The following is a 27,478-nucleotide window of genomic DNA, read 5'->3' as shown; positions in this document are numbered from 1 at the left end:
CAGTGACCAATACCCACTGTCAACATGATTATCACAATATAGCATTTAAAATGAGGAATACATGCCTCTTTGTATTTTTTATAACTTTTTCAACTGTGAAAATGCAATAATAAAAAACACCCTTAGAGGGCATCACATTTGGATTACATTACATGCAACCATTGACATAGCCCCTGGAGTGTGATTCAGTACATGTATTTAATTTATTTACTTCCAGGCCACAATAACTGCAACCACAAAGGAAGTCCTTAGAGTGCGCAGTACTCTTAGCTGTAGAGCAGAAGATCCAGCCTAGGGAATGCTTTGAAAACGTTAGTGACAATCCGAGATGGACATGGTTTCTGGACCCCGTAAACATAGGGTCAGTACTTGGTAAAAGGTCTTATGGGGGGGCAGCTGTTCTCCTGCAGGTCCCCACACTTTCTTTGTGACGTTGGTGGTGCCCCTGCCATACTGGGGCCACCATAAGGGGACAAACATGTATGTTGACGTACCCCACAGGGCAAAATAGGACGCTGCTGTAGGCCCAGTGACTATTTCAACAGAGGCTGTGCTGGGAGAGTCGTAATGCCTTTTGTTTTTTTTGCTTTTTGTTCTTTTGTTTTTGAGGGTGCCCGGTCCCACTCTCTGCCCTGCCGGCTCCCGCGCTGCCCACACCTATGAGTACGTCCGCGGGAGTTGGCAGCTTCCATCTTCCTTACTGCTCCTGCGGGCAGGGTCCCGTCTTCTGGGGTTGCCTGCCTTGCTCCCCCCAGACATAGTCATGGGGAGTCGGGCAAGGCCACCACCATGGGGGGGTGTTGCGATGGCACTCCCCTTTCTCCCTTAGTTTCAGGGGCCAGGGATGGGATCTCAGCCCCCCCCCCATTTTGCATAAATGGCCTAGGGGCGGGGTCCCCAGGCCAGTAGAGAGTCTGGGAGGGGAACCCATGCAAGCCCCCTCCGGGAGAAAAAAATAATAATATTTAAATATTGCGCAGACCCCCCAGGCCAGGCCCACCCTTGGGTAAATTATGAAACAGTGGCGGAGCCCCACGTGCTTCACGGTCAAAAAGGTCAAAGGCTGCCAAACTTTAAAATGCCATAACTTTGGGCCGATTTTGACGATCTTGGGCCCATTGTACTCCTGGTGGTGAGCTCTAGCCACCAAGGGCAGTTGCAGCAGTCCTCTGTGTAGTCCCCAAGGAGCTGAAGTCCAGGGCTTTCCCCCAATGGTCCTCAGGGAGTCTAAGGAGGCTAGCCTGACTGGCCCTTAGGGAGACCCACTGGTACTGGGGTGAAATGGACAGAGTCCTCAGTGCTTTCTGGGCATCAAGGGGTTCCTCCTTCTAGTTCTCCTTGGCGGTCCCAGTAGTGAGTAGTGTCGTTTGCGTCCTTTGTCTCTTCCAATCCGAAATCATTGCTGGATGATTACAGTTTGGTTATAGGATGTTATTGCTTTCAAAGTGTTTCCATTCCAGTCTAAAGGTAAAAAGATAGTGAGGCAGGTTCACAAAAGCATGTATGACTCTGAAAAGTTGTACTAAGAAATCTGTTTCACATACGTTTCCATGCCTTTGTGAAGTACACTGAAATGTCTAACTCCTTATCAGTAAAAGTATAACAGTGCCTAGTCCTTTGTATTTGTTCTAATTGTATATCAACATTTTTTGACTAGTCCCCTTTTATTCCTATTTTAATGGGGATGAGCAGAACTTGCGGAGTTTCACTCCATGGAATTCCGTGAACTTACATGAAAACTCAGCGAGATTCTGCAGAGTTCCGCGAAGGGGCAAACAACGGCACGTTTTACCAATTTTAAGTGCTGGATGCTTGTTCCATGCTGAAAAATCAGTGTGAACGGCACCACGCAACATGTCAGAGTGTGCTGCACCTCGACATGAGTAAAAACTCTGCCATGCAGTGGTTGATGGAATGTGTTTGGAACTGGCCAAAACTCTGCCAACTCTGCTGGCAGAGTCGCCCTTCTCTTATATTTAAGATATTGTAGGCCCAGTTGACAAAGCCAGGTATGAGTATGTAAAAGAGTACAACAGGAGTACCATTTTGTATATTACAATGTGTCCTTCATAACAGTGTTGTCTGTGGCAAGGCTTTCGTATGATAATAATGCACTTTACGTGCAAGACAGGCCTGATTGCAAATAAACATGGCTGCATTTACTAAAAGATAATGTGAGTAAAGGTGTAAGGCCAAGAAAAGTGTACTGTTTGAATGCTAACACTAATGAGTGTGTCTGCAATTGTCAGTTCAGTTTAGAAGCTCTGGACCTCATTTATGTTTTTTTTGTCTTAGGGCAGTGCAGCAGGCCTTGCTGCTGTCCTGCCCACGGCAAAAGAAAAGAACAGGAATGCGCCATATCTATTAGATACGGCGCACTCCTGTCCTTTTTCCCCAGCGCTGGTACACAATGGGCTGCTATCCGCCAACGTAAGCACCTTTGCCCCATGGTGCAAGGGTGCCTGTGTTGCGGGGTTGATTAAACAATCACAAGAGGCCTTTTCCTCTTACTAAGTGTACTGCAGAATGCAGCACACATAGAAAGCGGAAAAATGAGGAGAAAGAAAGATATGATTTCAATAGTGCAGTAGAATGGTGTTTTCTGACACCATTCACACAAACAAGACAGAGAAGGAGAACTTCCAGCTTCTCCGGTGCATGTGCTATAAACACAGAAGATGACCTTACAGAGATCTGTCTTGGAAGGAAGAAGTGAAAAGGAGCATTTGCTTCCATAGCTAATATAAGCTTCTGCAAAGGGATTTTGTGTGCACAGCAGGAGCTGAACAGAAGTGGGACCCTCCTAGCTCCATAGGACATCCTTGGGGATAACAGTATATATGGCAATGGATCATTCTGACACACCTGATTTGATTGACACACAGATAAGATTCTCTTGTTTTTTTATAGTATAGTTGAGCAATGCAAATCTATATGTAGGGCATAGGCCAAAAGAAAACATTTTGGGGCATATTATCAAGGAGGTTTATCTCCGCTTTTTTGGCTTTAAAAGCCAAGAAAGCGGAGATAAAATTATCTCCCTATTACCAAGCTGTCGCTAACACCAGTTAGCGACAGCTAATAGGAGATAGCGACCATCTTGGGCCCCGCTTTGCATGTCAGTGATATTTATCACTAATGACATGCAAAGTGGGCGTGCCAAGATGTTAGCGACTGGAAACAGTCGCTAACATCGCTATCTCCTATTACCAACTTTTGGAGATATTCGCGCTAAGCGCGAATATCTCCAAAAGCTAACACCTACCCCGAGCAGTTCTTAGCCATGTTAACCAATGGGAGGTGGATAACATGGCTAAGAGCATTTGCTCGATAATGCATGAATATCGCTGACTTTCCAGCGATATTCATGCATTGCGGCCGTTTTTTATCGCATTTGCGATAAACCTTGCTAATAGCAAGGTTTATCTGCGATAAAAATCGCCAATGTGCGGCGATAATTTTTGTCTCTAAACAAGTTAGAGACAGAAATTATCTCTATTGGTTGGTAATATGCCCCTTTGTTTTTATTGTTTCCGTGAGCCAACTTTCATTTTTATCATTTGTGGGTAGGTGGTTAGAGATCTCACCAGACTCCTGGTTTTATCAGCTGAAATGCAGAGAGATGGGGGAATGTCACACACATTAATTGAATGTAAAACTCTAAATGAACAGTAAGACGCATACTTGACGTGATTTGAATCTTTAAATACTGTAATACCTAATAAATCTGATGATATCTTAAGGTGTGTCTATATCACAAGTTTAGTGCCTGTGATAGACAGGTACTCTTAAATCTCAATAAGGCTACAATTATATTGTAACTGTGCAAATGCATCTTTTATTTTTTATAATGTTATGGCACACTAAAGAGAACTGATTTATAAATATGAATGTGGAACATACTCATTGCGGTCAGACACAGATAAGTGTCTAGGTTTCGGGTTTAAAGGTGCATGCTTGGGAAGACATGGCATGCCACAGGACACATTTTATGCATTTATGCTTGCACTTAATTGCCCTGGAAATGATGCCTAGGTCATATCGCAGACTTTTTTTTATGTTTGTGGTGGATTTGCTTTTTTCCCCAAGGCTTCCTGCCGAGTCTCTTGCCGTGCCCAGTCACCGAGCATGCCCAGGCCACCTAGCAGAACATTTATCGATGAATATCCAAGATGGCCACTGGAGGGTCGAGCCTCTAAGGGCCATATGTAGGTGGCCAAATACCGGTCGGTAACGGCCGATTTCGGCCGTTACCGACCGGTATTTTCTAATGTAGGTGGCCAAAATATTACCGAATCTGTAAATTACCGATTCGGTAAATGTACAGAATCGGTAATATGGGATGTAGGTGGCACTGGAAACAGTGCCACAGGCCCTTAGGAATTCGTTATTTACCATGAAATATTATGGCATGGTAAATAACGAATTTCTGTGTACATGCACATCTGTGCATGTACACCTGTGCCATGTGGCACACAGACATGCCCTAAGGGCATGTATGTGTGTCACATGGCATACAAGCCAGAAACCGGGGTGCAACAGGGTGTCAAAGTGACACCCTGTCCCCCTTGTAAAATCGGTAATTTTACCGAATCGGTAATTACCGATTCGGTATTTGCTATTGAATCCTATGGGCTTCAAGGCCCATAGGAATCAATGGCAAATACCAATTCTGTAATTACCGAATCGGTAATTACTGATTCTTACCGATTCGGTAATTGTTAAAGAATAATTACCTACATTGCATTTACCGAATTGTAAATACCGAATCGGTAAAATTCGGTATTTACGATTCGGTAAATGCAATTTACCTACATATGGCCCTAAGAGGCTCCCGGGCTCGGAATCTCTTCTCAGTGTAAATCCCTGCAGAAGCCGGTCTCTGATGCCAAATCGCAGCTCTGACTTGTCTACTTACCTCTCCGCAATCTCCAGAACAAACTGGGGCCCGAGCTGCACCCGTTTCCACGCTCCCAGACTGATTTCCTTCTTGACGCCCATCCTGACCACAAACCAAACCCTCATTTTCTCCCATGTTTGAGTTACTGGCACATCTAAACATTTTGCTAGCTGACTGATTTTACATATACATCAGCTCTATATGTGAACATTGGGGTATTACACTAAATGCATCTTATGTGTAACATATATTACGTTACATTGCTTCACAAAACAATAGTTCCACCTAGAAACATTGTTCTGTATGAGAGCTGATGCATTTGTCCCAGATCTGTGCTTGAATGTCTGACAAAATATCGAAATCAAAAATATCGAAATACAAAAATATCGGGACAAAAATATCGAAGTCAAAAATATAGGAATCCTATCCCTAACAAGGTAAGTACAAAAATATCGAAAAAATAATATCGTAGTACAAAAATATCGTATTTAAAAATATCGTTTTTTTAAATGTATTAATAATAATGTAAAAATAATTATAAAATACATATAATGTTACAAATATTAAATAAAAATATTAAAACATAATTAAAAATTTAAAACTAATACATATACATTTAAAATAAATTAAAAACTTAATAATGTAATGTAATTTTATATTTTTTAATTTCATTTAATTGATTTAATTTAAATTAATTTTATTTTTACCCTGTACGACTGTACCCCAAAAACGCAAAACTGACCCTGAACCCTAAAAATACCCCTTTACCCAAAAACCCAAAACTGACCCTGAACCCTAAAAATACCCCTTCACCCATGAACTGAAAACTGACCCTGAACCCTAAAAATACCCCTTTACCCATGAACTGAAAACTGACCCAGAACCCTAAAAATACCCCTTTACCCAAAAACTGAAAACTGACCCTGAACCCTAAAAATACCCCTTTACCCATGAACTGAAAACTGACCCATAACCCTAAAAATACCCCTTTACCCAAAAACTGAAAACTGACCCTGAACCCTAAAAATACCCCTTTACCCAAAAACTGAAAACTGACCCTAAACCCTAAAAATACACCTTTACCCAAAAACTGAAAACTGACCCTGAACCCTAAAAATACCCCTTTACCCATGAACTGAAAACTGACCCTAAACCCTAAAAATACCCCTTTACCCAAAAACTGAAAACTGACCCTAAACCCTAAAAATACACCTTTACCCAAAAACTGAAAACTGACCCTGAACCCTAAAAATACCCCTTTACCCATGAACTGAAAACTGACCCAGAACCCTAAAAATACCCCTTTACCCAAAAACTGAAAACTGACCCTGAACCCTAAAAATACCCCTTTACCCAAAAACTGAAAACTGACCCTGAACCCTAAAAATACCCCTTTACCCATGAACTGAAAACTGACCCTGAACCCTAAAAATACCCCTTTACCCATGAACTGAAAACTGACCCTGAACCCTAAAAATACCCCTGTACCCATGAACTGAAAACTGACCCTGAACCCTAAAAATACCCCTGTACCCAAAATTAATTAATATTATTTAATTACCAATTAATTATTAATTAACAATAACAATAAAGTAAATATATTAGCACATTTGCTGTAATTAATTTAATTTAATAATTAATATTATTTTGCACAATTAATTAATTAAGAATAACAATAAATTATATATAAAAAAATTACTATAATTAATGTAATTAAATAATTAATAATAATTAATTACCAACTAATTAATAATTATAAATATGTAAAAATTATAATAATTAATTAACTAATTAATAGAAATTAATGACCAATTAATTATTAATTAAAATATGTACAAACATATATCAATTAATTAATTATTATTAAATTACTTCCCACCCTATTCCCCTATAAACCCATAACCCGCTACAGAACATATTTATCTATTAATAAATTAATTAAAAATAATTACAAATTAATTCTCAATTAATTAATTAATAATTCCTACTAATTAATAATTAATTTAACATAATTAAATTACTTCCCACCCTATTCCCCTATAAACCCACAACCCGCTACAGTAGTAAAAGACAATATTTAATAAAATAACATTAAAAATAAATAATAAAACATAATAAATACAATATAATATACACTAAATTTATTTAAAACTTGATATTAGTAACATCAAAGTTATTAATTTCGATATTATTAACATCGATATTTACAACTTCGATATTACTGATATCATGCCAATATCGATATTTAGACTGTCGATATTACTTACCTTCGATATTTTTGTATCTCGATATTTAAACTTCGATATTTTGTCTTTCCGATATTTTATTTTCGATATTTTGTCTGTGTACCCTGTGCTTTACTGTATATTTAGGTTTAAAGATCAGGATACCATACAAGTGTTTCCCTCTCCTACCTTGTCATGGAGAACTGCCCTTTGACTATGTTCTCTCTCAATTTCTAGTAGCCGCATCTGATGGTCATTCAGGAGACATATTACCATTAGGGTCTGGGGTCTCTGTACTCTGTCAAAGGGTCCTGGAAAAAGGCTGACATATGCCACCTTGAGGCCATTCTTTAAACTGTTTCAGCAGGTATCTTGGACACCATGCCCAGCTGCACTATAGAACTATGTGAATGCTCACTGCATTCCTACAATTGTGCACTTGGGACATCCCAGGACAGATTTACCAAGACTTTGCACCACTGCAAAGTCATACAAAGTGGTGCAAAGCAGCAGTAGTCTTGGAAGGGCATTTTCTTTAAAAAGCAAAAGTTATTTTGGAGCAGCAAAGTGTAAAGGGTATGTGTGGCGCTAAGCACCCTGTTTGTGTGACATTGTAAGGGATTATATTGTTTTATAAATATGTATCAGTGCTGTTTCCTCCCTATCCCCCTCTTTTGGAGGCCGCGCATGCCACAACACCAGACTCCGCTACGACGCCAGCACCCTCTACACACTCAACGCCGGCCAAAACCACACCTGCTTCCAAGCCGCCCCGAAACGGACTCACAGACCCTTCTCCTGCCACACCTGCAGCTTCACCTGCGACAGAGCAACCAAACCTCCAATGACTGGACCCAACCACCTCCGCTGCATACTTCTCACCACCCGTTACGCATGCAAACACACCGCCGAGCTCTGGGATCTTCTCGACACCTCCACCCCAGACGTGGCCTTCCTGATCGAGACCTGGTGGAACGACTCATCGGCACCGGACATCGCAATAGCCATCCCGGACGGCTACAAGATCACCCGCAGGGATCACGCCAACGGAATCGGAGGAGGAATAGCCATTGTCCACATGTCCACCCTCAAGGTCGCCACCCACGCAGACGACACCCTCAACACCGCCGAACACCTGCACTTCCGGATCCACACCAACCCCAACACCACCCTCAGAGGAACACTCATCTACAGACCCCCCGGACCCGAGCTCAATTCAGCGACTCCATCGCCGACCTCGCCAGCATCCACGCACTCCCCTCCACGGACTACATCCTCCTCGGGGACCTGAATTTCCACCTCGAGAACAACAACGACGCCAACTCCGCCACCCTGATCACCAACCTCGCCAACCTCGGCCTTAGACAACTCGTCAACGCACCCACCCACACCGCTGGCCACACGCTGGACCCCGTCACCTTCGACCACACCACCGATATCCACTGGACTGACCACCGCTGCATCCATTTCACCTTCAAGAAACCAACCACGCACCACGACACCCAACAGCTACCTCGCCCCTGCTGGAGCAAAGTCACCGAAGACCTGCTGATCACCAACCTTGCCCAAAACTCACCCACCGACCCCACCAACCCAGACACGGCAGCCCGCAACCTCAGACAGTGGATCGACGACTGCGCCAACACCCTCGCCCCACTCAAGAAACCCTCCAACAACCACGCCACCTGGTTCACCGACGAGCTGCAGACCTCCAAACGCGCATGCTGGAAACTGGAGAAGATATGGCTCCACAAACGCATTCCGCACAACCACGCAGTCCACAAGGACGCCACCCGCAGACATCACCACCTCATCAGATTAGCCAAGAGATCCTCCTTCAAAGACCGCCTGGATAACAACGCACTGACAGCAAAGAGCTCTTCAGCATCGTAAAGGAACTCTCCAACCCCAGCGCCAACGCCAACGACATACCGCCCTCACAAGAACTGTGCAACTCACTGGCCATCTTCTTCCACCGCAAGATCGCTGACATCCATGACAGCTTCAACACCATGACTGCCCCGACTACGCCAGACCCCACCTCCCCTGGGAACACCACCAGCGCCAACCGCCTGACCTCCTGGTCCAACATCAACGATGACGAGACACGCAAGGTCATGAACTCCATCCACTCAGGATCTCCGTCAGACCCGTGTCCACACCACGTATTCAACAAAGCAGACACTGCCATCGCACCCCAACTACGGAAGGTCATCAACATCTCCTTCGAAACAGCGACATTCCCGGAAAGCTGGAAACACGCCGAAATCAATGCCCTCCTCAAGGAGCCCAAGGCGGACACCAAAGACCTCAAGAACTTCCGGCCCATCTCCCTGCTCCCGGCAAAGGTCATTGAGAAAATCGTCAACATGCAACTGGCCCGCCACCTGGAAGACAACAACATCTTGGACCCGTCCCAGTCTGGGTTCAGACGAAACCACAGCACCGAGACAGCCCTCATCGCCGCCACAGACGACATCAGGTGCCAACTAGACAACGGCGAAACATCAGCCCTCATCCTCCTGGACCTGTCAGCCGCCTTCTGCACGGTCTGCCATTGCCCTCTAAAGACACACCTCCTAGAAGCCGGAATCCAAGAGAAGGCCCTTGACTGGACTACGTCATTCCTCTCCGGCAGAACCCAGAGCGTCCGCCTCCCGCCCTTCCGATCGGAGGCCACCGAAATCATCTGCGGCGTCCCCCAGGGCTCATCCCTCAGCCCGACGCTGTTCAACTTCTACATGGCCCCCCTCGCACAAGTGGCCCGCCAACACGATCTCAACATCATCTCCTACACTGACGACACCCAGCTCATCCTCTCCCTCACCAAGGACCCGCACACCGCCAAAACCAACGTCTACGAGGGAATGAAGACCGTCGCCGACTGGATGAGGAACAGCCATCTGAAGCTGAACTCGGACAAGATGGAGGTACTCATCCTCGGACCCATCCCCTCAGCCTGGGACGACTCCTGGTGGCCGACCACACTGGGAACAGCACCAACACCCACCGACCATGCACGCAACCTAGGATTCATCCTCGACTCCTCCCTCTCCATGTCTAAACATGTCTAAACAGATCAACGCTGTCTCCTCCTCCTGCTACAACACCCTCCGCATGCTCCGCAGGATATACAAGTGGATCCCGACCGAAACAAGAAGAATGGTGACACAGGCCCTCGTCAGCAGCAGACTGGACTATGGCAACGCACTCTATGCAGGAATCCCAGCCAAACACCTACGACGACTACAACGCATCCAAAATGCCTCCGCCCGACTGATCGTCAACGTCCCCCGCTGCAGCCACATCACCCCACACCTGAGAGACCTACACTGGCTCCCCGTCGCCAAGAGGATCAACTTCAAGCTCCTCACCCACGCACACAAAGCACTCCACAACGCCGGACCAGCCTAACTGAACAGCAGACTCAGCTTATACACCCCCACCCGCAAGCTCCGCTCCGTCAGCCTCGCCCTTGCCGCTGCCCCCCCATCCAACGAACAACCTTCAGCGGCAGATCCTTCTACTACCTCACCGCCAAGACCTGGAACACCCTCCCTACCCACCTACGGCAGACCCAAGACCTACTCGCCTTCAGAAGACTCCTCAAGAACTGTCTCTTCGAGCAGTAGCGGCACCCCCTCCCCTCAGCGCCTTGAGACCCTCACGGGTAAGTAGTGCGCTTTACAAGTACTCTGATTGATTGATGATGGGTCATGGAAAATCAAGACATCAGACCTGTGGATTTTTCATCCATATAGGACCTCGGCTCCAAATATTACTCTATGGTGTCCAACTCACAAACCTTTATGGATTGGTAGATAAGAAGTACTTGATCATGAACACCAAACACTGATCCTTTTGGTCCTCCACTGGACACCGAATACCTCGAATTTTGTTCTGTTCATACATTTTCTTGTGGGCATGGCCCACCCATGAGGTGAAATTGCCTACATGTAAAAATATGGAAAATGGGAAATGAAATGTCCTTATAAATCTACATTGAAATTTCCTGCACTTTTAGCATTCCCATTCTCTTACTTTGTTCAGCTCACATGTATGTTGGATTACGGTATATGGAAGCTTACGCGTCATACAAATGACTCCCATAAGATTCACTGGGCTAACAGGTGCAAGTTCAAGTGAGTTGTTTCCATAGTTCAAGCATCACAATCTCTTTTCTCATGAGACGCGTCTGTGGTTAACATGGTGACCATATAGTTTGGCCCTTAAATCTTCCTCACAGTCCAACTTCATTTTCGGTGTTGCTCTGGACAACAGCTAGAATTTTGGTGCTCAAAAAGACTTTTGCTTCTCATACATCACAGGGGTTTATCCTGTCACTCAAGATAGTTGGTCTCTACCTTCGACTTTGACAGTGCCTTTCAATAGCCCGTATTCAGTGCAAAGTGCTGTGCATCGTGCACAAAATTCTGAAGCATCAAGCCCCTATGGGGCTATCGGATTTACTGAAGCCTTATTTGCCCAGGCGCGCTCTGCGTTCTGCTAACCATGGTCTGGTTTGTGTCCTTCGAGTAAGGAAAGCGAGGGCAGGGGGTCGCTCGTTTGGATTTTTGGCAGCCAAACTTTGGAATTCCCTCCCAGCAAGCATCCGAGTCATCCCTAATCTTTTAACGTTTCGGAAGTCTCTAAAAACATGGCTGTTCCCCACTATCTGATATTTGACGTTTGTGAGTTTCCCTGTCTCCCTTCTGGTTTCTGGTTGCGCTGGAACGCGTCGTCGCTGAGGCAGCCATGCGCATTACAAATCTTTAAATAAATAAATAGGAGATATCATCTCGGCTCGTCTTGAATTTATGTCTCCTCTTTTTGCTCTGTTCAGTCCTAGACTGGAACTAGTTCTTAATGTCAAGGCCTCTTCACCATTATTGCCTCTTGTGATGCTAACATCTGTGTCATCCGGTACTTCATGCTTTCATGGAGTAAGCCCATTAATGATATCAATTGTGATGGTGGTAAGAATGCTAGAAATGAACAAAACAAAGGAAACGGGGTCCAGGGATGGACGAACAAGCACATCAACTATCATTCTTGTCCACTTGGACATCTCACAGTGATCTCTCACTATCATTGGACATGAGCATCATGCTCTTTCTGGAAATCTCAGCAATGTGCATTTGGTCCATTGCTATTGGCAATTTGGTTGTGGAGGTAAAACATCTGAGATGTCCTAGGTTGTCTTTATTCCCCCCTCTTTTGTTTCTTTACCAACTGTGCCTTCCTTATGACATCCCTTAGGGCACGGGTGACCCTGACATCCTTACAACATCTACAGCCCATGCAGGCCACATTTCAAATTTTTGTCTTCTATGGAAAATGCCTTAGAGCTCAGGAACACAGCTCTGCAATAGACTGCAATTCACACAGTTTATACCAGTTTACTGTAAACTTTCACTCATTTCCTGAGCAAACCCTGCATTTTCCCTTTTCCACCTTGTTTCTTCTCGCCCTCTTCACCATCCTCTCTCACAGGCCCTATACCTTGAATTTCACTCTTGTGTGGCCCCATAAAAGCACATCATTAGAACAAGCAGCTGGACAACATCACCACTCCACAACAGGGCAACACATACGCCCCACCCCTGGCCAATGAAGCCTCTTCACCGTTTCCAGCTGAAGCACAGGCGCTGGAAAAAGTGGTGCAGGGGAGTGCTGTAACACCTCCCAAAATAACCACACTGGCGTTTTGAAGATGAATGTGCAAAAAAGATTCCTTTACATTTTGGTTTTTATTTTGTCAAATGTGCTACACGTTCAAAGATAAAGGTGCAATGTCAGGCAATGTCTTATGAGACATTTCTGCAAATTCTTCTAACAAGGAGGTTGGTGTTTACTCAAACTTCTATGGGTTTGATGGAGAGCCCATCCAAGTAATGGCAAACTATGAAAAAGATAAGAAAGTCGAAGGATGGTGGGGGCTGACCAAAAGTCTACTCTCGCTGTCAATCTCTTTTTATTGTATTTTCATGGAAAACTGATAACATGGGAGAACCTAAGTGCTAAAGCTGTCTGTACACAGACCTAAAACGAATATTAAACTGAAATGAGTTAGATTTTCTCAAATAAAGTTTCAAGCCTTAAATGCACATACCCCCAAACGAAACATAAAAGTTATCAAATCAAAAACTGCTGCTTTGCAAAGTGTCATCTTAGAGGGTCAACTCTCCCATTTCATTGTTGAATGCTGGATATATGTATCCATTATTCCAGCTCTCTAGGAAGGAATGCACCTTCCAAGCTGCCTTCCAGTAGGATTTTTTCCATAATACATTCCTTGAAAACTACAACCAGCTGCCACCAATATTCCCCAGAATAATGAATCACTTGATACAATGAGTGAACCACAGATATCTGGGTTCTGCCAACCTCATCTCCTCCTCTCTTAACTCACTGGCACCTGCCCCTATACTTCAGCCATTAGTTGATCCTTTGAAGACTGGTGTGTTTATGCCTCGAGTCAGACTTCGGTTTGGGCAAGTGAATTATTTTGCCTGCCCGATGCCAAATCTCAAGTGATGAGAAACAAAATGCCTCTAAAAGTATGCAGAAAGAACAAAGGCTGACGATTCTTAAAACTGTGTATTTTTGAAGGTTCGCTTTGGGGTGTGTTTAATCGGAACCGTTGATTTATACCACAACCAATGGAAAACAAATGAATTGTGTTGAGTTTTTGTGTTTTGTTTTCTTGCTTTTCTGTAGGGTTTCTGTTTTGTTGTGGGTTGCTCTTTCGTGTCGTAATTATATTGTCATTTTGTTTTTTGTTATGTTTTCTTTTGTTATGCTCTGTGTTGCTATTCTTATAGTGCTGTGCTTTGGGCTTGTTGTTGTTTTGCATTATTGCACTTTAGTTGTGCCGCATTGTCTTGTGTTCAAAGACACTGCCTCAGAACACACACAAAGAACCCCACACTCGGCCACTGTGCTCCCAAACGTCCTGGAGCCAGGGCAAGGAGGAAGAAAATGCCAGACACTTCTGTGGGTGTAACATTCCAGAGGTTTCTTCCACTTCAAAGGAGGCACTTGGTATAAGACTGGGACCATCATACCCACTCGTCAGTTCAATACTGAACCTGTGGAAGACTATAGAAGAGCTGCCTTGTAGTCCAGAGGACGGCCCTGCTGCTTGAAGCCTACTTTGTTTCTCAGAGGACCGTCCTGCTGATTGAAGCCTGCCATGTTTCTCACAGGACTGTCCTGCTTCTTGAGCCCTGCCTTGTTTCTCAGAGGATTACCCCTGCTGCTTGAGGCAGGAGTATGCTGGAACAACACATGCCTCAACAATGCATACTTTAACCACGTAGTCTCAACCACGACCAATTCCTTACCACACATGCCTTTACTACGCAGTTTTGTGGTAAAGACATGATTGTTAAAGGGACACGTATCGTAAAGATCACACCCCTGCCCCCAGCCCTGAAAACTGTCCCTTTTCCCCACCCCGCCCTGAGCCCTAAAACCTGTCCCTAAAACCTGTAAACTATTCCGACCCAGCCCTAAAAACTGTCCATTTTCCCCATCCCCGCCCTGTGCCCTAAAAAGCTGTCCCCACACCCTGAAAACTACCCTGACCCACGCCCACTGAGCCCTAAAAACGGACCCCCACCACTGTAAACTAACCCGGCCCGCACCCCGCCCTGAGGACTAAAACTGCCCCCAGTTCTGAAAACTGACCCTTCCCCCTTCCTGAGCCCTAAAAACCAAGCCCCACACCCTAAAGTATACTCCAACCCCAGCCCTCCCCACCCTGAGCCCTAAAACTGCCCCTGCCCTATAAACAACCCAGACACCCCCTGAGCCCTAAAAACTACGCTCACCCGAAAAACAGGACCCAACCCCCAAAACTTGGCACCAGCCCCACTTACCTGGCCACGTCTCTCCTGATTGTTTCTCTTCCTGTGCCCGCCCAATCCAGTGTCTAGACCACGCACTGCCTTAACAACCACACATATGCGTGATTAAGGGATATGCGTGGTAAAGGCAAGGGTGATTCGCCTTCCAGGGAAATGGCATGCGTGGCTCAACCGCGCTGTTAATGCTGTTTCCCGCTTGAGGCTTGTCTTGTTTTTCAGAGGAATGCCCTGCATGCTTGAAGCCTGAGCTCCAGAGGCCTTCCTACAACTGCCTAACTGACCTGCTGTAACTGACCCTATCTGGACCTTCTACCGATGCTGCCTGGGCCTGCCTAAACCCTGCTGGCCTCTGCCTGAGTGAATTCTCTCAAGCAGAGAGCCATTTAAGTGCCTGCTTAGCCGATTGTGATCTGGGGATGTTGTGCAGAAGACTGGCTGCACAGTTCTGCACAACCTGCAGTTTTCTTGTGGTGGCCTTCGGGGTGCTCAGGTAGAGAGAGTTTCCATAGTGTAGTCGGGACAACACCAATGCCTGTACCGTGATCCTACGTGCAGTTACAGGAAGCAGCGGGAGAATTTTACGCATTTGTCTGATGATGCCGTAATAGGAGGCTGCTAATTGTACTGCTTGGTGGTCAAAGTTAAGTGACCTATCCAGCCATACTCCCAGGCTTTTGATCCTTTCTTTGGGTTTTTGAGGCAGGCCAAGACATTTGGGCCAACTCAGTGCAGGAGTAGTGATGGAATAATTACCAAGGATCATTAACTCTGTCTTGTCTCCATTGAGCTTGAGATACAACTGGTCCATCCAAGTAGCCACCGTCCCCAAGCAAGATTCCAAGTTGGCTGGCGCCTTCTTTGGGTGGCTTAAAGCTACCACTTGATGTGTGTCATTTGCATAGATCACAACCTGGATCCCATATGGCAGGACTATCTCAGCAAGGGGCCTTAAATAAACATTAAAAAGGGTGGGACTCAATGAGGAGCCCCGTGGGACTCCACTTGTGAGTGGTACCCTTCCTGAGTTGTGGTTGCCTTCGAAGACCTGATTTGATCTATCTTTTAAAAAGGATTTGATCCAGGTGAGAGCTTTGCCTGACACTCCCACCATTTTGACTCTCTCAAAAAGGATGCTGTAGTTGACCTTATTGAATGCGGAGCTCAGGTCAAGCAAGATGATCACCACTGTGCCTCCCTGATCAAGGATTTTCCGTGATTCCTCCACTACTCTTAACAAGGCAGTTTCTGTGCTGTTGTTAGATCGAAGCCTGCCTGTGAAGTATGTAAAGTCGAGTGGAATTAAAGGTACTCAGAGAGGATTCTGTTTATATGTTTCTCAAAGATTTTACTGGCGATGGGGAGGAGCGAGAGCGGGCGATACTTGCTCCACAGTTCAGGGGAAAGTTTTTTTTTGTAATAGTGCTCTTACCATGGCATGATTGACTGACCCGGGCACTTGACTAGAGATTATGGAAGAGTGTAGTACTTACAATAACACAGGTAGCATGACATACTCCACCTTGCGCAACATATGCACTGGTGCTACATCAAGGGGAGATCCTGTTTTGATTTAAGTGAAAAGTTGGGATAGAGTAGCTGCGTCTAAGTGGGAAAGTCTTCTAGATGTGCGGAGCCGCCCCACAAAGTTTCTACTTCTATGACCATGTTCTTGGGGCCAGCAGCGTGAAAAAACTTGTTGTAAATATCTAAAATGTTATTATTAAAAAATTCTGCTAGTTCCTTGCAACGTTGCGGTGCAGATTCCGTAGGTAATTCAGGTGAGGGGCAGTTTGTCAGTTTTTTCGCTATTCGGAAGATTTCCCTTGGAGATTTGGCTGCCACTGTGATTTTCTCCTCATAATATTGAGCCTGTGCTCTCTTTGTTTCTGACTGATAAATTTTGATCGCTTCTCTGTATTTCAGTTTTTTTTCTAGCCTGTATTATTTCCTCCAGGCTCTCTCTAGTTTTTTACATTTTTGTTTAAGTTCTCGTACTTTAGGGGTGTACCACGGTGATCGCTTGTCCTTAGGCCTTTTTAGACTCCAATTGTGTGGTATATTGGAGTCCAGGGAAGATTCAATCCATAGGTTAAAATGATCAGAGGCTATACTGGGGTCGGGATCTCCTAGAGGTTGAGAATTCAGTAAAGTTGTGGACCAACCCTCAGGCGAAGGTTTCACCCACGCTTGGACCCAGGTCTTTGAAGGTTGCCTGTTAGTAGTTAGAGTTGATGACTTCCAGTGCATCGGGATTACAAAGTGGTCCGACCATGGCACTGGAGAGGGATTGTCTACTGAGAGCTTATCATCATTCGAGAATACTGGATCTAGGATGTGGCCCTTATCCTGCGCAGGGCTCGTGATGTTTTGTATTAGTTGTATGGCCTTTACATTTTGGGCAAGGCTCAGAGCTTCAGATTTACTAGGGTCCTGTAAGTGCAAGTTAAGGTTGCCTAGAATAGTAACATTAGGGGCGGTACTTGCAAGTGTTGCCGCTATATTTGTAAGGGATTCTACAAACATTCCACACGGGTCAAGGGGGCAATAAATCAGAATTCCTGATAATGAACAGGTGGGGGAAAAGGTGAGTGAGAATGCCCTGCTTTTGCAGTCTTGTATGATATCGGCCTCAATGCGCCCCTTCACATGATCCTTAAAAATAAAGGCAATCCCCCCAGCTTTCTGTAACACCCTATCTTTCCTTAGAATGTGATAACCTGGGGGTAGTGCTTGTACCACATCAGGTTCAGTGTCGTTATGCAGCCACGTTTCTGTCAGAAACAGAGCATCTGACTGTTCTCCGCTCAGGAGTAAGTTGATTTCTAGGACATGTTTTGGTAAGGATCTACCATTGAGGAGGAACAGTTTGAGCTCTGTCGTACTCTGCGTTATGTCATACCGCTGCGGGGTGTAACCTAACTTAAAGGGGCAGTTAGAACAAGATCTGGGCCCACTTAGTAATTTAATAGAGTGCCTGCACATGTCTTTGTAGGGTGTGCTTAGTGCATACAACTGGGATGCTGAGTATATTAAGGACTCTTTTGTTGGGCAAGGGGTCCTGGCCCCTGGTCCCGGATGGGCGCGGATGGGCGGAGACGGGCTAGCCTTAGGCGCGACAGTGGTGCGCCTGCTACGCGCATCCGTGCTACCATGCGACTGAAGTAGTCAGTGGCTCCGCCTGCCTGACCTGTTCCCCGCCTCCTCTTGCAGTCTCCCTCCACACAACCGGAACTTTCCATGGTGGAACAGGGATTGTCGCGAATGGCGTGAAATGGAGCATTTTACTAAAAGTGAGTAATGCCTTGAAATACCTTTAAAATTAACAGCCCCTTTTGGGTCAATGTTAAAATATGCTAAACAGTTCACAGCTGACTAAAAGAATTGCCTAAAGTGCACTGTGCCGAAAGGAGCGTGTGCTCTGTGCAAAAGTTGCAGCATGACTGTACTCAGCTTGCTTGCTTGTCGCTGCGCGTCCGCGCTGCCATGCGACTGAAGTAAGCGATACTAAAGGGTATGATGGACGGAGCGCTTGAGCAAATCAAACACTCACCCCCAGTCAACTGGGTTTAATCCATCATCATTCTTTAGCTCACTTCACCACCCCAGTTCAGACACGGCCATATGCAAATCAGTCTGACCCTGTGCCTCATGGGAACAGTCCAGCCCAAAACTGCCAAGCCATGTCTTCCCTGGACCAGAAACAAGCATCCTGGGACCGGTTTCGGGGTCATAACCCTCATCAGCCAGGCTATCTTGAATCCAGTGGCAAAGTGAGCAAGGGACCCACGTCTGGCATACCCTGCCAACTTAGGGCGAACAAAGCGATACCAAAGGGGATGATGGACGGAGCGCTTGAGCAAATCAAAATACCTTTAAAAATAACAGGCCCTTTTGGGTCAACGTTAAAATATGCTAAACAGTTCACAGCTGATTAAAAGAATTGCCTCAAGTGCGCTGTGCCGAAAGCAGCATGTGCTCTGTGCAAAAGTTGCAGCGTGACTGTACTCAGCTTGCTTGCTAGTCGCTGCGAGTCCGTGATACCATGGGACTGAAATAGTCAGTGGCTCTGCCTGCTTGACCTGTGCCCCGCCTCCTCTCGTCCTCTCCCTCCACACAACCGGAACTTGCAGTGGTGGACCAGGGATTGGCGCGAATGGCGTGAAACGGAGCATTTTACTAAAAGTGAGTAATGCCTTAAAATACCTTTAAAAATAACAGTCCCTTTTGGGTCAACGTTAAAATATGCTAAACAGTTCACAGCTGATTAAAAGAATTGTCTAAAGTGCTCTGTGCCGAAAGGAGCGTGTGCTCTGTGCAAAAGTTGCATTGTGACTGTACTCAGCTTGCTTGCTTTGGCCAGATAAGGAGATGGGGGGCTTGGGGAGGCAGCTGATTGTAGGGAGTTTGAGAAGGGCGAGCTTTATGCCAGCCATTTTGATTTGGGCTATGTATTTTCATATCCCAAAGGTAGCCCAACTATAAAGTCCTTGGGCTCCTGCTCCCGGCAACCATTTTAGATTTGGTGACCTGGTGGCTGGGAGCTTAGGCGCTGATTCGTTTTTGCAAAGTATTTTAGGGTTCTTTGTGGGCTTTTGGTAAGCAGATTAGTGGTATTTTAGTCTGGTGAATTTTAGTTCACGGCGATATGGAAGTTGGTGGTGCTCTTACCTGCGCAATGGAGGATTATCGTGTCCTGGAGGCCCTCCGGTTGCTGAGTGAGGCGGACAGGATGGATTTGGTGGTGGGTACAATGCCTGCATGTCCCGCAAGGCAGGCTTCCGCGGGCGTGGCGGCGGTGGTGGCCGCCTGTACTTCCTTCAAACGTCGGCGCATCTCCCTGGTGAGTGAGCGGGGCCGCCCACGTAGCAAGAAGGCGGCCCTGGCGTATGTGGGGCGTGGAGGGCACCGGGTCGACGGGGGATATGGGGTCGGGCATCTTTATTGAGGCGCGCGGCTCCGATGATGGAGCCGCGGGAGGCATTGCAGGCCTCAGCGCCTGTTGCACGGGCTGTCGCCGCGACAGCTATGAATGGACAGCGTGGTGGGAGGTGGGGCGGCAGTAGGCGCGCGGCTTCCCTGACGGCCGCGCACATTTTGAATGAGGTGGGCGATGGCGGCCTGCCTCTCGGACCGCACTCCGCCCGATTAACTGAGGGAGAAGCAAAGCAGCTGGGAGATGAGCGGAGAGCCAGGGATTCCCCTGCAGAAGGGCCATGCGGGAATGAGCAAGGCAGCGGGAGGGGGGCCTGGAAATCCCCATTTTACCCTCTCCCATCACTGGGGCGGGGGAGATGAGAGATTTCAATACGCATGATCAGGGAAAGGAGAGAGAGTCTTTTTATGCGGGAGAACTGGATTTGGGTGTGGAGGGGAATTTAGGTAGCCCTCTCCTTTTTTCGCCTCTTGGATCTGTGAGGAGAGGAACCTGGTCGGTTGGGGGGAGTTCCAGGGGGGATGGGGAATGGGCCCAAGTTGGAGGGGCATCAGAGGATGTCTTTCAGCCGGGAAGCAGTGGCTGAACGGATAGGCCCCTCATATACTCAGGGGGATTCTGGGGCCTCCACCTTGGGGGCTTGGGACCTGTCTTTGGGGGATGGGCCCGGAGGATGCATTTTGGGCCCGGATGCCGAAGTGATGGGTGAGCTGGATTTGGCAGGGGGAGACCCGGATTGGGAGGGTCTGGTCATCTTTCCTTCCTGGTCAGAAGGGGTGCGGGCCGCGCCAGTGGGGAGCAGCTGGATCGTCAGTTGCCTGTGGGGAGGGTGTTGGAGGCGTGCAGGCTGGTGGGGTTACAGGCGAAGGCTGGAGCCAGGGGAGGTTCCCAGGTGGAGCTAGGAAGCAGAGGAGCAAAGGGGGAGGGGGACAGGGGTTGGGGCCCCGCTTCTGCTGTGGTTGAGGCCATGCTGGAGTGGAGTGGAGTGGGGAGGAGAAAGGGGGGATTCTCCTCCTTGGTATGGGCCGGAAGGGCTGAGCAGACAAGTCATGTTAAGGTGAGGCTGGACGGGGCATTGGCCCCGGGCTGGCAGGGTGCGGGTGCATCTCTTAAAAGTGAGGAACCCAGCACATCAGTCCAAACTTTTTCTTTACAGGGCACAGAGCGTCGCAGCGCAGCGGACTCGGTAGGGCGGGGAGCGGCCCAATTGCACCGATGTGAAGGGAGGTGGAGCCTCGTGCGGCGCAATACGTACCGGCGGGGGATCCTGTCGCGGCCAGAGTACGAAGGTCCATCATGACCTCGCTGGCCCCAACGACAAGCAGGTCTAGGTGGTTTGCCATGCCAGCAAAGATGGAATCACAGATTAGGTTGGCAAGGCTGGAAGAGGGCCTGCAGGAGTACGGGGATCTGAGGGCAAATCGGGTGCTGCTAGAAGGGTTCATGCAGGGTCATCTGGGGTACAACGGGGCACGTCAGAGGCGGTGGGCGGATAACCTAAAGCCAGCTTTAGAACACAAACAGGTGGTGCAAGACAAACTGAACAAAGACGTGTGCAAGGGAAGAATGGCAGGCCCCTTTGAGGACTGGCCAACGGAGAATTTGATTATTTCGCCAATCGGAGTTGTGCCTAAAAAAGAGGAGGGTCAATACAGATTGATTAAGCATCTCTCATGGCCAGAGGGGTCTTCTGTTAATGATTTTATTGATGAGGAGGCAGCCTCAGTTTCATATTCCTCAGTTGACCTGGCCATGTCACTAGTAGTGACCGCGGGCGCAACTGCAGCAATGGCAAAATGTGACATAAAGTCGGCATTTCGGTTGCTTCCAGTCCATCCAGATGATTGGGATCTGCTGGGTATCCATTTTGAAGGTAAATGGTACATGGACAAAGCTTTACCAATGGGTTTCTCTATGTCGTGTGCTCTATTTGAATGTTTTAGCACCTTCTTGCAGTGGTACTTCACGCAGCACACAGGTCACACTTTGGTGATGCACTACTTGGACGATTTCTTCTTTGTCGGTTCACCGGGCTCCATGGAGTGCCAGACAGCTCTGGACAGTTTCCATGAGCTCATGAGTGAACTAGGGGTGCCATTGGCACCAGAGCAAACAAAGGGGCCCTGTACGGTTCTGTCTTTTTTGGGGATTGAAATTGATTCTGTGGCAATGCGGCTCACTTGGAAGTCGACAAAAAAGTTAAAATTTTGGAACTGTTGGACAGAATGCTGTCAAAGCAGAAAGTGATAGTGAAGGATATACAGGTTCTCCTTGCTCATCTCAACTTTGCATGCAGGGTGGTCAGGGCGGGAGGACCTTTTGTAGGCAGCTGTGGCGGGCACTGGGAGGACATCACTTACCTCGCCACCATGTTCGCCTGTGGGCAAGAGTGAAGGAGGATTTGCGCATGTGGGCAGTTTTCCTAGAATCTTTTAATGGAGTGCCAGGGAGGAGAACGTCCAGTGGGACGTGCAGATCTTTTCTGATGTGGCAGGCAGCGACGGCTTTGGCCTTTATTGGCAGGGCAGGTGGTGTGCTGAGCAGTGGCCACAACAGTTGAAGGATGGTAGGAGGAGCATAGCTTTCCTTGAGCTGTTCCCATTACTGGTGGCGCTCACGCTGTGGGGTGAAGAGTTGGCAAACAATAAAGTATTGTTTCGAGTGGACAACATGGCACTGGTAGAGATCATCAATAGGCAGTCCGCAAGAGATTAGCACATTCTGAAGTTGCTGCAGGTTTTTGTGCTAGGTTGCCTTAGACTTGACATTGCTTTCAGGGCATTGCACATACCAGGTATGGACAATGACATAGCCGATGATTTGTCTCGTTCACAGTGGGGGAGATTCTGTGGGCTGGCCAAGGAGGCGGACAGGACACCGACCCCCATGCCAGATCATCTTTGGTATGTAGGCAACATCAGGTGCTACAACTGATGGTAGGCTCTCTGTCAGAATCTACATGGGCAGCATATAATCTGGCCTGGAGGGATTTCCTGGCATCTGGAATTCCATGGCGAAAGCGATGGAGTTCCCTCTCCGCCAACATTATTGTCCGCCCACCTGATTTAGAGTCGGGGGTACTATAGGTTTGACGTCAGCAGGCACTACTTCGTCTTAGCCATGGTCAAATTCCTCCAATGGCCTGATGGAGTGAAAGCCATCAGAGGTTTGACCTATATATCCACCCATCTAATGTAGATGAGCGGGCATACAGCCAATTTTTAATAGCCGTCACTCCCAGGCAAAAACCTACCCATAAGGAGCATTGAAAAGGGCTCAATGTGCCCTCACCGTGATATTAAAATCCAATGGTGAGAGGGGATTTGTTTTCATTATTTTCAAAATGAAAATCTCGCTTTGGGATTTTTGGGGGGAATATATAACAAAGGTTGTAAGTCACACTTACAAAGCATTTCCAAGAACAGCTGTGACGGAGGTGCCTGAAAATGCAAGAGATGTCTGTAGGGGCAGTGTAAATCACTAAATATGGCACACGGAGTACCCTAACCATATCAGGAGTAAAGTACTCTTCCATAGCGATGGTAATTACTCCATCTTCGTGTATAATAATAAGAACCTTAGTCTAGAGTTCCATGTGGGTAACAGCAGGAATCTGGAATTACTGGCTCTAGGTTTGTTACATGTATATGTAGTATGGAGGGATTGTGGGCAGCACCAAATGTGAGATTTAATGTAGGAATGAAGTTTATTGAAGACTAGCAGCCCGTCCCGACGTTGTCCGGGTATGAAATAGAATGTGTGTAATGTGTGTATTTGGCAAGGGCAATTTATTTTAAAATCTCGCGGTAGACAACATTTTTTGTTTTATTAGAATAGGGACGGAGAAGGCCCAGCTGCAGCCCTGGTTGATGTTAGCAGGCGCGTGTAATGTCGTTGAATGAGAGAGTTATCAGCCGCGGGTAAATCAGTTTAATGAGAGAGTTGAGTGACAGCGATTAGGAGAGGCTGCAGTAATTGTCCCCGCAGACCCGCTCATTTGCGTGTTCCCCCGCTTGAGGCCCAGATGCAGGCCTGTTTGATGTTAGCAGGCGTCTGTTCCCCAGCTTGAGGCCCAGCTGCAGCCCTGGTTGATGTTATCAGGCGCGTGTAATTAGTGTACTGATCCGCCGCCTGAGCCCGGCTAGAGCCCTGGTTGATGGTAGCAGGCGCGTGTAATTTCGTTGAATAAGAGAGTTCAGTAACAGCGCGCAGGAGAGGCTGCAGTAACGTTACTTACCAGGCCTCCAGGTGAACGCGTTTGTCACGCCCCCAGCACACGGCCACAGCAGACGATCTTCTGATTAATGTACGACCCACATGGCATGAAGGGTGGAACTTGGCACACGCCCCCAGCGTTTCTCACGACCCCGCGTGCCCCTTGATGCGGCGCAATTGCGTTCACATGGCATGAAGGTAGGACACACGCCCCCAGCGTGTCACGACCCCAGCGTGCCCCTGATGCTGCGCAGCAACGTAATTGGCACTTGTATGTACGACTCACATGGCATGAAGGGCGGACACATGCCCACAGCATTTGTCACGCCCCCAGCATTTGTCACGCCCCCAGCACACGCCCACAGCCCACGATGTGATGGCCGTACCACACACCCCCAGCGTTAGTCACGCCCCCAGCCCACGCCCACAGCACAACGCAGACACGCCCACAAGGGACTACTTTGCTGGCACGGTTCTTTTACCTTTTAAATGTATAGAGGAGTTGGCCTAACGGCTAAGGCGCTCGACCTCGGACCTGGGGTTCTGGGTTCGAGTCTTGGTAACGATGCCAAACATCCTGTGATTCTGGGCAAATCACTTAATCTCCCCGTGCCTAACAAAAATGAATGTGTGACCTCATGTAACGTAACTGGTGCTATGTAAAGCGCTCTGATACCTGATTCAGTTCGGGTCAAGTTCGCGCTATATAAAACTCTGCAAAAAAAATAAATATATATGGTGGCCGTCTGCATAGCCTATGTCCTTCTGCTGCAACTGCCCTTTCCAACGCTGTATTGGGTGTTGTGATTGGTGCTGTGGTTACTGAGATTACCCGCCTCAAAGGTTTGGGCTCTCTTTATAATATTAGTATGGATTTGGGGATGGCTCTACCTTTCTTTTCCTCGGGGCACTTTGGTGGCGGGTGATGGGTGAACTGAGGGATGCTCTTGGTGTGTTGCGGGCTGATAGCTGCCAATTCAAACGGCAACCTATAAGGAGGACGATTCCTTCTTCATGATACTGGGGGGGCAGGGTGCAAGAGGTCAAGAGGGGGTGGGGGAGTTGCTGACAAAAAAGTTTAAAAGGGCACACATAAGTGGCAGGGGGCAGGACTAGGGAACATAAAGATGAATTGAGGATAGATAATGGGTCCATACTTAAAATATACGATCACCAAGTTTTATGGCACTGATTAGATGTATGGCCTGGAATGTGTCAGGCCTAAATAGTGGAGCTAAGCGTTAATTAGTTCAGGAGGAGCTGAAAGCATATAGACCCCATATTGTCCTTCTCACAGTGGCGTACTTAGCTTATAAAGACTAGGCTTGCTTAAGCATCTTGGGTACCAAATAATTATCTATACATCTCAGAGCGCATCTATAAGCAGTACTGCTATACTGGCGAGCAAGGCAATTGATTACATAGTCGTTAAGACCCTGGCTGACCAAAGGGGAGATAAGAACTGGCGTAATTGGAAATCAAGGATACGAAGTATGTGTTTTGAGCAATATATGGCCCCAATGTCGACGAACTTGCAGTCTTCGACTTTATTAGTATGGAGTTACTAGACTGGCAAGGGGAGTGACTAATCATGGGTGATTGTAACTGTGTAGTGAAATATGCCGTTGACTCCACAAACAGGGTGGCCTCTCCTAGAATGGTGAAGGTGAGATCTTCAATCCTTGAACTGGGGCGGCTGCACTCTTTAAAGGATGCTTGGCGCTCACTCTATCCAGCTGCTCCGGGGTATACTTACTACTCTGCTCCACATCAACAGTATTCTAGAATAGACATGGCTTGGGTTTCTGAAAATGTACTGTCAACTCCTGACATGGAAGTATGCCCTAGGATCGCATTTGATCATAACCCCATAATGCGATTTTTTCAGGCTAAGGCAAGGCTCAAAACACAAAAAACAAAAGGTGTGGAGGGTCGAGGGGAACGTTTAACGACCTGTCTACTCACTCCCCATACTAATAATACATAACACTCAAAAGAGTAGACCAGGTCTGCGAGGTGGTGTGTGTCTAAACAGATGACTGTGAAACAATTGGATGTGAGTGTAGGCGAAAAGGACTGCTGAGTCGCAGAGGTTTGTGTAAATCCCATCAGACCACCCAGTTGGTGGGTTTTCATCATATGGGAGTTGGTAAATACTCAAAATCTCTCCTGACCAAGTAGTGCCAGGATAACATCACAACTCTATGTGTGTTGTTCCTCAACAAAATAATGTGAATAAAGTGCAGTGCTCAAATATTCGTGGTAAATAAAATTGACTACTAAGATTTAGAAAGTTTTTTCAATTAGAAATCTAAGTCTCAAGAGTTTAAAAACACGCCAGGTAGTTGATATTGGATGCTACCCTGTGGCGCTAAGCAAGATGGTCGACATGTTTCAGCCGTCTGGGGGACTACCCCGGCTTTCTTCAGGACCTTTTGTGTGGAATTGCTACTGCAACTGAGAGTGATTGTGATGTGAGGAACAGAAAAGTCACTTTACTTGAAAGACATCACATATCTACCAGGAACTTTGCGCTCCAATGTTCACTGGTGGAAGAGAGACAAGGCTTCTTCCTATCAGGAGATAAAAGATAACACAACAAAACAGGACTAAGTCACCTGCATACATCTGCATGAATACACATACACCGTTCAGAAGAAACACACACATGCGTGAACAGTTTTTATTCCGCATTACTGAATAAAAAAGCATAATAGCTACATCACACAGAGGCATTTCCTCATAGTGATACTCACCCAGCTTTGTGTGGGTGACGACCTCACCTCACCCGGCAACCGCTCGGGAGAATGAGGCCCCGCTCTACAGTGTAGAAAAAGGACACAGTAAGTGCACAACATCTTCTATGCCCAGCCAAATTGCTCTACACATAACCCAGCAAACGTGTGATGGAAACCCAGGAATCAGACCGCACAGTTATCTACACAGGGGTAGGAAAAATTCAGAGGTGTTCAAAAACCGCCATATAGGCCCTACTGAATGCCTCTAAATTGCCACCTATCAGACATGATAGAAGCACTCACTACAAGAACCAAGATTTAGGTTGTAGATGTGATCTTGACAAAAGACCAAAAGTCTATAAGCACATCGTAAACGATATTGATAAAGATTTCGGTTGTAAATATGATCTTAATCTAAGATATACAGTCTTTAAATAAATCATAAAAACTATTGATAAAAAACCTTACTTAACTAGATCAGCCCTCCATTCAAAGGAACTTATAAAAATGCCCCTCGTTTAGGAAGCACGTTCACCAGAGTGTAAGGACAGTTTCTGTTAATAGCAGACATATTGACAGGTTTATACAGCAAAGGC

This window comes from Lissotriton helveticus, chromosome 9 (assembly GCF_964261635.1).
Source record: "Lissotriton helveticus chromosome 9, aLisHel1.1, whole genome shotgun sequence".
Lineage (NCBI taxonomy): Eukaryota > Metazoa > Chordata > Amphibia > Caudata > Salamandridae > Lissotriton > Lissotriton helveticus.
Note: the sequence above shows the minus strand (reverse complement) of the source record.